Below are 14,644 nucleotides of genomic sequence, written 5' to 3' on the forward strand. Positions count from 1 at the left end.
GAAGCCAACAGATTCACATTCACAACTGTTCTTGCAACACTGACTATCACTCACTGTGGCCTAACTGACCTGCTAGTTTACTATTTACTTTCATCTGCATTATAATTTTGCTGTGATGTGATATTTGGAACTGTGGGCCCAATATGCAGCAGCTCTCAGAAGTATTCATATTAGTAACTGATGTAATATGAATGAGTCTTTTTTTTCACTTTTAAACCATTAACAGTGAGTTGCTTGTATGTTGAATAATCAGGATGATGCACTATAAAGTCGCTGAGTTTCTGGCTTTCCACATTTACTGCAAGATGTATGGTAATTTATGGCACAATTTAAACTTCTTACACATCTTACAGCATGTTGAAATACTAGATAGATATGATCTACCTGGGCAGTTTTCATATTTTTTCATCCAAGAAGAGCTGGAAAAGTATTCACGCCCCGTAATCTAATTCACATTTTGCAATGTTAAAACCATAGACAACAACATACTTAGTTGGAATTTTATATGATAGACCAACAAAAAGGGACAATTGTAAGGTAGGAAGAAAATGATACACAATTTTCAGATTTCAGAGTTTATGCAGTTTCACAAATGCACGTATTGAGCCCCCTTTATTCTGAAACCCCAAAATACCTTACAATGCGATGTAACCAATCATCACCCTAATTGACACAACGCCGGTTCAGCCCCCATGCGGAAGTAGAGCGAACTTCTGACAAACAAAAAATGCTATAATGACAGAGGTAGTGGACCACAAAGTCTGTAAACTGCCATAAAATGCAACAGAAGAAGAAGAAGAGGTAGTGGAAATCAATGCGTTGCCTGAGACATTTTTGCCTTATCAGCAAAGACGAAAGGCAAGAAAATTGTCCAACGAGTCGTACATCAGATCTGTGAGGCTATTTTTATTATTTGCAGGAAGTAACGGAGAAATCAACTAAAGCCCACGTCTTTCGCAGCCAGAGGAAGAATGAGGGGCACAATGTCTCATTGAATGTGAGGATGAAAGCTGTCTGACGCATTTTGCAAACTAGGTGAGAAATTATTTAAATAATACCGTCTTGTGAAAAATTGTCTTCAAGAAAATGCTTAGCATAAAAAGATGCTTAAATGTAAATACCACAATTACTACATCATATGTGTTCATGCTGCCATAGACCTACCTTTGCAATTATCATAACTACCTTCACTTATTGATCTTTGATTTGACTGTCAATAGGTGTCTTTATGACAAAAAACAAAAACAACAACAAAAAAGGAATGCTTACTAGCTGTTTCCTTTGTGGTAGTTGCCAATGATCACAATTTCATTGAACTGGACATGAGGTTGGCTGCAGGCCTTGATCACTTTTTTGCGTTACTCCAGACTGTTTGGGTTTTGGAAATATAATAAATTGCATATCGCCCTCTGAGGAGCAGCTGTCTGAATTGCATGTTCCCCATTGGCAACGCTGGACCATGATTTCCTATTATTTTCCTCCAATTCTTTATGACCACATTGTGGTAGAGATGATGAATCCAGTAATGTTGACGGAGGTTCAGGTCCTCCAGATAGGGGACGTGAACTTCTGGACAAATAGTGACCACTGATTGGTTGGTTGCTGACAAAACCCCTAAAATGACTGACAGCTGCAAAAGATGGTTCTACAAATACAAATCCATACTTTTCAGATTTTATTTCTAACAACGTGATTGATGACTGTAAGTTGTTTTTATGAAGCATCTTGAACTGTGTTGCCGCTGAAATGTGGTATACAAATAAACTTGACTACTTTCTGTCCATCTGCCACAGAAATGAGTTTAAACAGCATGAATACTTTTTGAGAGTACTCTATTTTTCATTTTTATGCTGTTTGACAGTTTTTCTTCTTTCGTATAAATTTATTGTTTTATTGATGTGAATGCAGACCTGTATATAAAAATAAGCATTAGCGATACAACTTTCATATCTGAGCAGTATATTAATGTATACTTTTCTTTAATGGATACAACAGAAACTCTATTACATGAAAAGTCTGAAAGCTAAATGTTGTACTTCCTATATAAACTGCTGTGCATCAGTTTTATATATAGACCCTGACCAAAGGAGAGTATGGAGAGGTATCAGTGTGAACATTATGACAGGTTATACTGAAGCAGTGTGCTCTTTATTAATCCCCCAACATCCAATCTTTCTGAAAGGCCAAATTAATCAACCCTCTGGGTCTAGCTCTGACTTTAACACTTCATCGTATCAAAACGCATAGCACATAATAAAAAATAATATTTTCTCAGCAATCCAATTAAGTAGGCTTGTTTCTGCGTAATCAGCTTGGAGATTTAATTAAGACCTGAAGTAACAATATATATCATTAACTGCTGTTCACTGAGCCATAGGAGGCTTTAGTTTCAACAGGGGGCAGCAAACTGTTATTGATTGTAGTGAGTGAAACCTCTGCGGTGTGTACTATTTTGAGGGTAAAGGTGAATCAACTTATCCCCTTACAATAATAAAGGTAGACTATATAATTTCCTTTTAATTAATTGCAATTAGGATTTCCTTATGTTTGCTCCCGTGAGTTTGTGTTACCGCTGCATTCTCCATCTTCCCTCCAGTTTGTGATGTGTCTGAGATTGTTTGCTGTCATTTTTCCCGTGGCATTTCCCTGACCCCTGGCTGAGCGGCTGACCCCTTGACAACCCAGCTGTAGGAGAGAAGAACAGCAGGGCGCCCATCTGACTGCTGCAATTCTCTACAGAAAAACCCAACGGTATAAGCTTCTTATGTAAAGCAGAAAACACGGTGTAATCTCTCGCCGTCACTCCCCCCTGTGTCTGAGCTTTTGTCACCATTATTACTAGTACTACCAGTTAATTCACTACTTTGGTTTGGCTGCTGCTTGATCAGCAAATCAGATAAGACAGACCACGTTGTGTTCGCAGACACAATAATCAGATTAAAAGTAGAGTTGATTCTCAAACTGAGGAAACATATCAGTTCTCTTCTCAGTTTTTATAGTAGACAGAGTTACTGAGATGATAACAAATGAGAGGGCTGATTTCCACAGACCCTCTGAACAGAAAAAGCTTCACATTGCAGACTGTGAATGGAGTTAGCTGTCTGCTCCCTGCTGTGTCCTACTGTTATCTCATGTTTTAATTCTGGAGAACATTCTTTTTTGAACCTTCTCTTTTAGTCTTCTGTAACAAACTCCTGCATAAGTATTCACACCCCATGAGTTTTATTTTTAATGTCACGTTAAAATCACTTACTAGAATTTATTTAAATGAGATTTTATGTGATGAGCCTATGCAATGTAGTGTATAATTGTGAAGTGGAAGGAAAGTGATTGATGGTTTCAAATAAAAATCTGAAAACTGTAGTGCACAAATGTATTGTGCCCCCACCACCTTCTTTAGGAACAACTTTTATTGTAGTTACAACCGTGGGCCTTTTGGGGTATTTCTATGTATTTGTGCACATTGAGAAAGTGAAAGCCAAGAATTCTTGCATAATTAAAAGTTACATTAGTTAGAAAGCATATTGGAATGGCAATTTTCAAGGCTTGCCACAGATTCTCTGGACTTTGACTGAGCTATTTAAACTCATGAATATGCTTTCACCTAAACCATTTCATTGTATCATGACTGTATGTTTAGGGTCATTGTCCTCTTGGAAGGTGAAGGTGGTTTTCTTAAAGTATTGATGGTTATCAATACAACATGCAGAAGTCCTGTTTTGGTCTAATTTGTTAGTATTCTTCCACTTGCTTGCTGTGTTCCCTGCCTGAGTGAGTCAAGACAAACTCATATGGCTTTCTTTCAGCAATAGCTGTTTGTTTGCTATTCTTCCAAAAAGGTCAGATTTGTGGAGCATCAATAGTTTTCCTTTTGACACAATCTTCAATCTGAGTGGTAGATTGAAGACTGAACTTTCAGATGATGGATTGAACAGCTCTGTGACGGGTTCAAAGCTTGACATATTGTGTTACAACCTAACCTTGATTAAGCTTCTCCAAAGTCTGCATGTGGTGTTCCCTGGTCTTTGCGATGCTATTTTTCACCAATGCTCTTTAAGAAACATCTAAAGCCATCATTGTCCCCACTTAACTTAAAACAGATCACAGTAAGCAATAAAAATCAGATGTGGGCCCAACTGAGACAACTTTTTTCCTCCTTGTGATTATGGCATTGCCAGAAATAATGGCGCTCTGGGCTGTGAGCAATGTTGTCCATTAAAAACCATGACTGGGACTTGATGCAAATGCAGGCCACACAGTTCAGATTTCTATGAGATTTTGACAACTATGTATTGTTTAAAATCTCAATGAAACATATTGTTTTTTTATTTGTAGAAAAGGTTTGAGAAAGCAGCTGTGCATCTATTGGCTCACCATGAGCAAGCAGATCACAAATGTTATATGCAATATTTTGGTGCATTTTATAGTTTTTCCACACAGTGTATTTAGAGGGCATTCTTGTACAAACTGTACATGTCTTTAGTAGGACTGATAAAAAATTGGACATGCTCTGTGCTTTTACAATATTGCCCCAGAGCCACTTGAGTTGAATTTGACTTCCTTTTTAGATTTGACCTCGGATCAGTTTTTGTACAAATCTCCAAAACAGCTGCGACTGGCACACCACTGCACTATAGAAACATGCTTTTATGGCAAGAACAATTGTTATGTTGGAAGAACATTTCAGATTAATTTAGCTCTGTGAAAGAAGTTTTCAAAGTTTACACAAAATACAGTCAAACTAAGTAAATTAAAATAGTATTAAAATATAATTAATATTTTTTTTCTCCATTAATATTAAATTGTAAAAGATTAAGTAAAACTTATACTGTCTTCCTTTTTTTTTAATTAATTTTATTTTCAGAGGATTATTTTTTATTTTCATAAATAAAGAAAAAATATTTAATTGCTCTTTGAAGTGTAGGAGAGAATCAATCTTTTTTTAATTTCTTATAATTTTCCTATTAATATTTTACTATATATTTACATTTTTTTATTTCTTTGATTATTTTTGGACTTTAGTCTTACATGTATTCTTGTTAACATCTGTGCTTTTCATTGTTTATTATAGTTAAAATGTACAATATTATTAGCTAGATTTTATCTTTGAATATTATTTTAATCCTCTGATGCATAAGTGGGTCCTTTTTGACCCGGTGATTTCATCTTTTTGCAATATCTTTGTAATCAAAAGTTTTCACCACTTCATATTCCAGGTATTCCTCAAAAAATATGTTACTCATATCATGCAATTCAAGTTTTTAATTTGCCTTTTATACATTTTAAGAACTATCATGTTTTATATCACTACCCCTTTCTTCCGTGACTGGGACAAAACTGATCCGCATTCATTTCTATGAATTTGATGGGAATCTTTGTTTCTTACCAACTGACTGTCAGGGACACATTTTTTGTGAACCATACACACAGAGCCCTAAGTGTTACCCCTGAATAATAATATTTTACACAGCAAGAACTCTTACATATAAGTATTATCTTTATGTTTTACCTCACAAATGTGCATGTGCGTGTGTCAATCATGAGTACTGTGACAGTGCTATTGTCACAAATCAACATATTAGCCTTCTTCAAAGTTAGCTAACACTAGCTATCTTGGTTAGCCACGTTTCAAGAAACGTACTCTTTTGCACAAACCTTCATGCCCACCCACCCCCACACGCGCACCCCCCCACACACACACATAAAGGATGTTGACATTGTCCATTATTGACATTTCATCATTGCTGTTGTAAAATTGCTGTTGTTATTTTGTTTCAAAAATGTTCTACAAATTGTTCTGAAAATGCTTAAAAAAGTCCATCCATCCATCTTCTTCCGCTTATCCGGGGTCGGGTCGCGGGGGTAGCAGCTTCAGAAGGGAGGCCCAGACTTCCCTCTACCCGGCCACTTCTTCCAGCTCTTAAAAAAGTGAAAAATTAACATATTTCAAACATGAAATAATTCTTGTGTGAAATAAAACACAGTAGAAAATATTATACAAAACATTATTTTGAATCAAAATGACAAAAGTTGCAAAAAAACACATTGATTGTAACCCGGGTCAAAAAAGACCCACTCACGGAAGACTGGATAGTCAGTCACTCATGCATCAGTAGTTTAAAAACATTGTTTTCCACAGAGTATTTATTTTATTTTTTTTATTTTTAATCATGTTAGTACCTTTACATTTTCAATATAAGTGTTTTTTAATATATGTTTATTGTGTTCATGAATAAAAAAACAAAACTTCTTAAATGCTGTTTAGCTCTGTGAGGAACTTAAGGTTTATTTTAAGATTACTTTTAAAGCTAGTTTTTAATTTTTTCCCCTTATTCCTACATTTATCTTCCCTATTTAAAAAAAAAAAATAAAACACTGAGTGATTTATTTTGATGCTTTAACTGCTTAAGTATCTGCACTGTTTTTCACATTTTCATTTTTAAAGCTGATCTATATCAAGCCTTATTACTTTAACTCTCAAAGCCAAAACATTACTGCGCTGACGTATCGTGGCGCAGCCAAATAACGCACATCCCGTTTAAAGTAGATACACTAAACCGGTTAAAAGGAGATATCAGCTGAGGTTTTCTGAAAACTCTGGGTCTCCAGTAACAGCCACTTTTGTCCAGGTGTTGCTACTCTCACGATGTCACACGCGCCTGTCACAATGACGTCCCTCTTACTCCTCACTGTAAACACGGTGTTCTTCCGCCGCGAGCAGCGAAAAATAGGACAGCGGACTCTCGCCCGTTCTCACTTCGGATAACAGTGGCCACTTTGGCAATTAGACGTTAACATTGTATCACTTATTTACAGCATGTGGGATATAAAAGTAACAATGGCAAAGGCACATAATAATGGCAGAAATTTTCGAAACAAAATCCAGTGTTAGTGATTTTTATCACTCAGTCTGCTTTATTTGGCAAACATACCAGTAAAGCGACCTATATACAGTGGGCAAATATGTAGGTACACTGCAGCCCACAGTGGTTTGTATAAATCAAGTGGGCTTTATTGATTCTGGCTTCCTGTGAATTTCTGAAGAAGTAGTGAAAGTGAAGTCCTTGCTCTCAAAACATGACAAGCGGATGGATATAAACTGCGAACACATGATGTCGCAGCAGCTCTTCCTACTTCTCGGCTCACCTTCCACTGACTCCACGCTCATAACGCGATTGGTCGAAGCGGCTCAGCCAGCTGGCGCTCATTGGCTGCGCCTCCCTGTCAGTCATGCGAGCAATGCCACTCAGGACAGATTAGGCACCATTTGCCATAACTAAATAGTTACATTGTACATCAAGTAGGAAGAAATATTTTGATTGGTGGCCACCGCAGTCGGCGGAGAGTTACTGTTCGTCTTCATTAAAAATCATCTCCAGGCTTTGAATGCAGCAAAGTGTGAGCTCCGAACATCCAGTCTCATCAAACAGATGTGGATACGCTGCTAGGGTAAGTCTCAACAGCTTGTGTCTGCATTTCACATTTGCCTCTTCCTGTGCTTTGCTCGGGCAGTTCTGACAACTGCGTACCCAGGCGCTGAGCTGGTTCTGGTGTTGTTTCTGTGGAGCTATTTGCATGTTTGTCCCGGAGTTTGTAAACCATCCAGAACTGAGGTTGTAGATCCTCTTTACGCCTCAAACCTCAGTGTTGCTTTGAGTAACCGCCAGATTTCTCCCCACTGCTTCCCCCGGACCTTTCACTTCTGCAGACCGCTCGTAAAGCGCTGTGTCTCCGGCTACAGCCGGTGGGGTTGCGCGCTGTGCGTGACAGCAATAACACTCCATTAAGAGCTGTCAGAAACGATTTACGACGAGTGTCAGCCTGGTTCTGATGCGATTCCTCTTCATTTCTACAAATGGATTTCATCTTGGAGAAAAGCACATTCAGGCTACCTTATTGGGAACTTTTTTTTTTTTTTTTTTTATCGCGCCATGAATTCCGTTTACGCGTTAAATGACAGGTTTACTCTGTGGAGAAAGTGAGCAGACAAAACGCGAAGAAAACATTTTTTTTTTTACCTTGAGGGGGGAGGTAGTAACTGTTGAAATTGTGTTTATTTACTGTCAAAACCCACAATAAATGCCCTTTGTCATGTTTTAAACTGCTGAACTATTTTGTGTCTCTTTCATGAGCCCATTTCCGATAATTGTGCTCTCTTTGCTGTGCGTAATTGCTTCTCTCCCGGGAGAGTGCCATCAAACTTCCAATTTCCTTCTTACACCCGGAAACCATTTTACTTGTGGAATTTGCTTGTATTGATGGCATCAATAAAGCCAAACCCTCTCACCACCTAAGCCCAACGCCTCCCTCCACCCACAGCAAGTCAGCATGAGTTTTTTTTCCGCTGTGAGAAAAGCACATCCTGTCCGTTTTTCCTTCCTCCAGCATCTCGGAGAGACAGGTGACTGGGATTAGAGGCAGAGAGACAATGAGGAAAATGCCTCCAGAGTCTTGCATGTCAGCAGGCAGGCAGGACGGAGGGACAGTTATCTATTACATCACTATCTGGTGCAGCACAAGGATGAGATGAGTTTTTCATCTACACCTGCGGGTGAAGTTCAGGTTGCTAAAACGTGTTTTATGCATAATAGAAAACAACAAATGGCTCCAGAATTAAAAAGCTGCTCACAAGATAATACCCAATTTCTGATGAGCTCAATTTTTGTCTTTTTTGTCTGACCTACATTTCAGATTGGTATTTCCAAATGGTGAAATCTGTTTGACCAGAAGAGTTTTTGATTATTTTGCTGTGGTTAAAGCTTTTGGCATTGAAACATATAAAGTATGGGTTCATGTTTGCTGTGAGTTCCTTAAATAAACAATAAAACATTTCCTGTTTGATGTCCTAGACTTGTTCTACAAACCTGACACACATCGTAGGAGTTCAAAAATCATACTGGTCTTGAATATATCACACTGTGCAAGCTCAATGTGATAAAGTCCTTCTAGGAACTCATGTTACACTGTATAATGGAAGTTGCATGAATGGATGACTCGATGCTGAAACAGAATCATGTCAGACAGATCCAACAGATAAGTTTTTAATATACTTTAAGTTTTGGTCCTTCATGTACTTATTATTAGAATTGGCGGTTGAGAAGATATAGTGAGCAATGAGCAAAAGGAGGCAGCTGTGGAATTGCTCATGGCTGAGCAAAATTGACTAAATTCAGAGCAGATAGTGCAGGATTTTCCCAGGAAATGTCTGACGTTGCTTGTTGTAAGAGCTCAACCACAGATTTAGGGTCTTTTCACATCTGATTCTCTGGTGACTTGGTTAGAATTGGGTCCAAAATTGTTGCATTCTCAGTTGGTGCAGTGCACTTTCTCACTGCACTGTTTCAAACAAATCAAACCCTTTAGTTAAACCTGCACCCTGCTTCGGCTGTGGTGGCACTACACCAGTAAACACTGGAGGGAACAACATAAAAACCTCTGAAGAAGACGCTGCACTCAACTTCCTCTTCACAAATGTAAACAAAAAGTGCTTGGTTTGGCTGCATTTACTCAGAATATCCTGAGCTTTAGTTTGTTTCCTGCTTTTGGAGCAGTTTCCGGATCAGATGCATTCACATGCATTCAAACCATTCCAGAATTCACTTCAACCAAACCGAGACTTAGGCTGTTAGGTGGAGCAATTTGCTTTTTTGGTCTGCATTAGAGTTTGATTGCGAATTCACACCTCGCCAAAACAAACCAATCTAACAAACTCAAGCTTGATTGTAGCAGACTAAATAGGACTGGTGTGAATGCACCATTACACTGCCAGGAAAAACCTGCAGTCATTGAAACAAATTCATAATTTCCTATTCCTATGCTTGACGATAGGCCCACATTTCTTTTGCAACAACATATTTACTCTAAAACAACCAATAATTTCTTAGCATGAACTTTTCTTTAGATGAGGTATTTGAGATCAGATAATTGTGTGGAATGACTGATCAGTTATGTTGTATAATCTGTAATGTGGACATGCAAACGTTGCACTGTTATTTTAAAAGTGGTACACTCCAAGAACGACCAATCAGAAAGCACTCTTGTGGATAATAGGTGTTTAGCTTTGAGTTCAGGCATTTTCCTTATTTGGAGTAAGATTTATATGGGAAGAATGATATTGAAAAAATGAAGGAAGGCTTGAGGGAAAGTTGGCAACTTTGAATAAAGTCTTTAAAAATATATATACCATGATGTCATGTGCCAACTTGCATATTGGTTACATCATGCATAGTACTTGTAACCTGGAATTTGGCAGCTTATGTACATCTGTTTATTTCTCACGTCTTATTTGCACACACAAACAGTGCCTTAATTTGGCCAAATATTCCATAAAGCTCCTTTCTTTTACATAGTTTCCTGCTTCAGTTGAACTAAAGCAAAAATAAATTAGAATTTCTGGTATAAATATGGTCACTATGACTTAAAATTAAAACTGGTGATCTTCTAAGATAAAACTTTTACTATTTTTAAACATGTCAGCTGACCAAATCATAAATTGAGCCGTACAATAAAGAAGTATGTGCTGTATTTTTGTCTGTGCTGACCTGTGCGATGACCTGAGATACAAACCCACAACCCATACCTGATACAACTTTTCAAAATGTATAGGTTTTGATGGTTGGGATACAGGGAAGCGAATCAGTAAGTTTACATTCAATAACAGGTTGCTACAGATTTGGCTGCAGGAAGAAGTTCTGCACAAAGAAGTCGAAGTTTTCCCTAAAACTCTCTGAATTTACAACAATTTTTACTGCTGGAGAGAGCGTGAAGTTCAAGTTTGTCATGTAAAAAAAACCCCAGCATTGTTTAATTTTAAAGTTCTCCACAAAAAACACAGGTGAAGTGACAGCTAGTCCAAATACTAAAGAGAGAGATGAGAGATGGGTCATAACTTTCTCACGTTAAATCACTGCACTCCAGAAAGGCAAATAAGGTAAACCTGTTTAATATTTACACAAGAATTACAGATTCAGACTTTCATATGAAGATAAACCCGTTCTATCCAAACAGTTTGAAGCAAAGAGAAGGCTTCAGTCCGGGGAGTAACAGATCAGAGCTTCTGAAGTGAGATCTTCAAGACGGTGTCAGAACTTAATCCATATATCTGAACTTGCTGATGTCAAATCATCTGTCCTCTCTCGTGTTTTCCTTTCATTTTGGGTTCAAATTAAAACAAACTGAAACCTGCTGGGCCCTTTGACCCATTTTTGAAGCTGTCAGCATTTTAACACTCATCCTCATAAACATCCAAACAACCACCATGAGTGTAGCACCTAGTTCCACACAATAGTTGCACAAGAAAATCCTCAATACCTTCTACAGTAATTGTATCAGTAAAGGCATAAAATGACAAATAATTAACTAAGAAAGTCTGGAGTAGTAGGATTATCACACCCACCCATGGACCCCTTTTGTCAGACGTATGAGGACAATCTTGATTATGTCTGATAAACCAGAGTTCTCTCCGCTGTTTCTGACAAGATGCCAAAGCTAATGGGAGTGCTGACCCCCTGCTGCTCTTTTTTCTCCTCTTTTCTTTCCATGTGAAACTGGGCAAAGAGTCCTCTGATGCTCATTTATACTGACCCACTTCTCAAGTTTTAGAAATCCTACACGACCGTCATGTTCTTCTTCGGATTAAACCGGGGATATCTTGTGCGTCTTGGAGAAATGGACGGAAAGCTGGTGGTGCACTTAGGTGTGCAGTCTGATACCTCTTTTTACATCGTGTTCCTGCAGTAGTGAGGATCTAAATCTGTTTAGGGCTCTTCCCCTTAAAGCATTTACTGACACAGTGCCACCAAAAACATATTGAACTAAATATTGTAGCTGGACTTGTTCAGTGAAAGAGGACTTAAGCTCAAGATAATTTATAGGCTCAGCTTGAGTAATGGACTTTTGTGTCTCTGAGAAGCGTGACTGAAGGAAAGCTGTACTCTGCTTTTTATTGATGGAGTAAAACTCCATAGAGGGCAACTCATAAGGAGACTATTTTCTCTTGAAAATAATCTTGAAATTAAATTCTGAAAATCAAGGTTTTATGGAGAAATCAAGCTGGGTTTGTAGCTGCCAGGTGACTTCAGTCAAAACACTAATTTAAATAAGTGTAATCACTCCCTTCCGGCGCTGCTTCCTGTTGAATTTCAAAGACAGGCAGTCAGCCGTTGCGCTCTGAATGCATTAGAAATGGTCAGGGTCTGTCATGGGCAAGTCCAAGTGAGAGAGCGTATCTGAACACACACCTGTGTGGTCCCCAGCAATCTCGGTGTAATGCAGTTGGAATCAGGTGTTTGAGACTGCAGATAAAGATAGATTATTGTTCTGCCGATTAATTCTTATTTAATAACTGTCATTTCCTGCAAAATCTCAGGATATTCTGATCGTCAGTTTGCTTTCTTGTTCTTTACTGGAGAGCAAAAGCCCATTTTTTGTTTATTTATTTTTTTACTTCAAATCTTTAATGTATTTTAATTTATAACAGCAAAATGGAGCTGCTTAGACATTTCGGGTCATTCACCCCAACCCTGTTTGATCTGCTTTAATCAAGCTGTATTTTGTTTGACTAGGAGGTCTGGTTCATTTGGTGAGGTATGAATGTGCAATCATACTCTGCTGAGCACCAAAAAGTGAACTATGGTCTGCCTAATAGCAAGGTTTTAGATTGGTGTGAACTATGGTGCGGTTTGAATGCATATGTGAATGCAAGCGCTCTGGAGACCACTTCAAAAGAAGGTAGTGGACTATAGTGCAGGGTATTCTGGGTAAATACAACCAAAACAAACACAAAGTCTGGCGCTATATGGAGAAATGTCTTTTTCCAAAGAGAAATCCTACAACCGGTAAAATCTGACACCACCCGATTTTTATTTACACTTTGTGACACAGTAAGTTGCACTCAGTATCTTCTTCAGAGGTTTTCATGATGTTTCATTCAAATGTTACAATTTCACTTCAAAACTTCACCGGTTAGTGTTTCCGCCAAATGTTTGGTTACAAGGAAACTACAACCTAAAATCTACACCATTCCCGACTGTACAATCTTTTTTAGCTTTTGCACTTTAAGCTGAATTGAGTCGATTATTGCCTTCTCACAGCAGAGTTCCCTCAGAGCTGGCAGATGTAATCCTCATCAGAAACTCTGGTCCATAATTTCCCAGGAGGGTCTGAAAAATGACCCAATAGCTCAAAGGGGAAAGGTCATTTAAATCTCAAAAGTAGAGTTGGAATGAGCATAGTTGTTGCTTAAAACATATCAAATCCCACCACTTTGTAATGTCGTCAGTGTTCAGACAGTCCTCCATTAATCAGAGCTGAACTCATGAGCAAATAAAGCTTCATAAATTTGGTCCTTGGCACATATTCCAGAGCTCTCCGTTAGTCATAAAGACTGTTAAGCTCATATAATGTGGAGCTCTGAGTACTAATTGAGGTCTCATATATACTAATTAATGTGTTTGTTGGTCATTCTGGATGTTGAAGGGGTTTTATAATTGCTGCGGTCTGTGCATGTAAAACGTTTTATGTTTCTGTACCCCCAAATAAAAACAAGACGAAAATTAAAAGGGAAGATGAAGAGTGTCTGCTCTGAATAGAGGTGAGTTCTTAATGTAGTAACCATGTTGCAAAGGGTGAGTCACCTGCCACCTCATTGATTTACCTGTTTACCTTTTCAGCTCAACCTTAGCCATGTCCAATACCACAGCATCAGTGTCGGAGATGTGTTTCTCTGCGCGTTCCCTTGCAGCTGAACCGTGCACTCATCCCACAACAGCGCAGAAACCTTTCTTGTATGTCGGGTTAGACAAGCATGCCCCCTTGTCTGCTGTCAAACTGAAAGTCTCGCACCACAAGCCACGCTTAAATGAATGGAAAGGAGAAGCAGCAGAAAGGAGCAATTACTACCTGCTCTGCTTGTGTTGCTTTCATGGCCTCTTTTTGTGTGCTGATTCCAGGGCAGATTTTGTCCGTGGCTGTACCCACGCTGAGCGAGGAGAACAGGAAGAACTCAGCAACACAGCAGGCCTCTACCTTCTGCTATTATGGCTATGATTCAATCATTGCAGGGTAACGCTTTACCCTGACACAGTGAAACAGGGAAGAAATGTCCTCACTCCCTCTCTGCTAATGGAACTCAAAGCTAAAGGTGTTTCTGTACAAAAAGGGGGACATCAGTTTTTTAATGCGAGAAGTAGCTGCAGAAAGCCTCACCTCACAGTCCTCACTCCCCCTGCTGTGATTTCCAAATGGCCTCGCTTCTGTGTTCGTAGCCAGACCAGCATGCTGTGTGCCGGGAGCCACACCTGGCAAGACTTTCACCTCTACTGGTGAAAAGTTCACTGTTTTACATTCCTGGATTTGACTTTTTCTTTACTTTCATTGGCCCAAATTAGAAGCAAACAAAGCAAAGCTTGTTGACTAAAGACACATGACTCACTGTTTGCTGTCATCAGTGGTCAAAACTCCAAAACGCAGTCAGACATAACGTGGGTAGGAGTAGTACCAGCAGTAGTAGCTTAACTGGAAAATGTTCCTGCTAGAGTAAAAAGAAAAAAAATACAGAATTTCTGGTAAGTGACTCTTTTTAACTGGTGTTTAAACGAGTGACCAGATTTGACAAATGTCAGTTTTATTGGCCCTGATCAGTGAC

The 14,644-nt window shown here is 38.7% G+C and overlaps 1 protein-coding gene across 11 annotated transcripts in view; it reads left to right on the forward strand.

The window, feature by feature from the left end:
- The first annotated feature begins 1,012 nt into the window (after window positions 1-1,012).
- The window catches only part of mef2d (myocyte enhancer factor 2d), a 116,349-nt gene continuing 102,717 nt past the window's right edge, over window positions 1,013-14,644 (forward strand). For 3 of the 11 annotated variants that reach the window (XM_028011071.1, XM_028011097.1, XM_028011062.1), the window contains exon 1: window positions 7,239-7,449. The gene's annotated coding sequence lies outside the window, so the exon portion shown is untranslated. Of the gene's footprint in view, window positions 1,036-7,237; window positions 7,450-14,644 lie in introns of those variants that run through there. The other 8 variants (XM_028011017.1, XM_028011039.1, XM_028011046.1 and 5 more) reach the window with 6 other exon arrangements.

Source organism: Xiphophorus couchianus, chromosome 3 (assembly GCF_001444195.1).
Source record: "Xiphophorus couchianus chromosome 3, X_couchianus-1.0, whole genome shotgun sequence".
In the NCBI taxonomy this organism is placed as follows: Eukaryota; Metazoa; Chordata; class Actinopteri; order Cyprinodontiformes; family Poeciliidae; genus Xiphophorus; species Xiphophorus couchianus.